The sequence below is a fragment of the Pinus tabuliformis genome, chromosome 3_1 (assembly GCF_031772625.1).
Source record: "Pinus tabuliformis cultivar Carrire ecotype Pingquan chromosome 3_1, CPIR1, whole genome shotgun sequence".
Classification (NCBI taxonomy): domain Eukaryota; kingdom Viridiplantae; phylum Streptophyta; class Pinopsida; order Pinales; family Pinaceae; genus Pinus; species Pinus tabuliformis.
Window position 1 is genome coordinate 289,978,534 of NC_142301.1, and position 2,030 is coordinate 289,980,563.

The window sequence follows — 2,030 nt, forward strand, 5'->3', positions numbered from 1 at the left end:
GATCACTTACATTTGGTTGTCCCACCTTCCAGTTGGACCCACAAGACAACCTCAGGTTAGGTTGACCTCTTTTCGACCTTCTTGGCATCCTCTTGTGCGTCCTTCATTTGGGCTACTAGCACCATATGATTTTCCCATTGTTGTTTTCACTACACCTTCTTGTACACCACTCAGGCCCATGGTGACTCGAGCCAAAAGAGTCTCTCACCTTCTTCTCCATAATGTCACACTTCTTGCAATATTTTCATTGCATTTCTTGGTAAAATGGTGTCACCTATGGTTCTTCATCTAAATAAGGATTTTGGAGTGCATGTGTGGACGAGATGGGGGTAGACTTGGTGCCTTGAGTTATGACAACTATACATTAAGATACTTTTATTTTGGAAGCTGCAAAAACCCTATATTTTGCATGTGTGAGAGAGATAGAGCCAAAAAACATACTTTCTTTCCTTTTCTTGGATTCTCCTTGCCTTCTAGACCTTCACTCTTCATTTCTTACCTCTTATAGGTTCAGATCGAACTTCTTCATTAGAGATTTAATTTTTGAATGAGTGAGTGCCAAATGAGGTCAAATCTACTTCTATTTATAGCCTTTCCAACTCCTTTAGGCCAACTTGTACTTTGGAGGTTTCTAGGACCTTCTAGACTCAAAATAAATTCTTTTACAAGGTACATATTTCCCGAAAGGGTCTTGTAATCATGATGTTGAATCTCTTAACTCATTAAAATATATCCTATGACCAAAAAAACCCTATAAGCATGAAGAACATGCTTTTATCTAGAACACCATCAATAAAGAGCATGACACCCATGCTTTAAAATAATAACTTTTTTTTTTTTTTTTACATAAGATACATGTTGAAATGAGTACAATAACAATTATGAAGACCGAAACTAGTTAAATTTTCAATAGTTGCCCCATGGGTTTTTCCTAGAATCCATCATACATGTGTGTGATCAAATAGGTGATAATCAATTAGATGCAATTCAAACATATGCATAGAGTTCTAAATGGAAATCCAAGAGATGTGTAGTTGAAACCCTTGGAGGTTGGTGAAGGCTATTGGATCTAAAATAAATGTCAGAGAACCTAAGCCTACATGAATATCACACTCCTAGCCATCATGATCCAAATTCTTTCACACAAGCATTGGCAAAGAAACAAAATATTGTCTTCAAGAGAGGGAAAATTAGTACATATAACACACAATTGCATCAACCATAATCGTATAAATACAAGAAATAAAATAAATACACATTATACCTTCAACATGAGGTCTCCTCTTCATCTTACAATCCTAGTCTCCCACTAGAAGTATTTGCTAAGCACCCAAATAGTATGGCAAGGTTGTCTCGCAAATTATCACTATTTTGAACTATATCCATATCTAATTATATCTAGCCTCTTTCCTCTTGATAGGGTTAGATCATATAGGTTCATTCTATCCTCTAGAAAATTATATCTAGATACCTAGGGGCTTGAGAAGTTAGGAAACTTCTACAATAATAAACCTCTACCCAACTCCTACACAAGTAGTTCAAGTTGATTTCCTTGGGAATGACAAACTCTAGAACCCTTTTCTCAATTATATCAATTATCAATTATCAAATAGTTAATATTTCATAATTATGAAATTATGACAAAATAATTATGAGAAATTACTCAATTATGTAATTTCACCCCTTTGACATGTAATAACTCCCTTGTAATAGCCATATAAGTAAAAGAAAGAGTTAAAGAGGATGCATTTTGGCCATCAACTGAGGTATGTTGAACTTGAGTCTCTCTCACTATAATGGAGTGGAAAATATGGTTATAACAATGATAGGTGCTTCCTTCAGTCAACTTTTAGGATTTTGTGCTTACAATACTAAGATATTTTTATTACGGTCTTAAGCTTAACATACATATCACGTGTAACATTTTATTATGACCAAGAACCTGTTATTATATTGGGATATCAAGTAGTTGAGAGATGGAAATAGCCCTTCTATGTAATATACCAATAGACAATACTTCACTTGTTGCC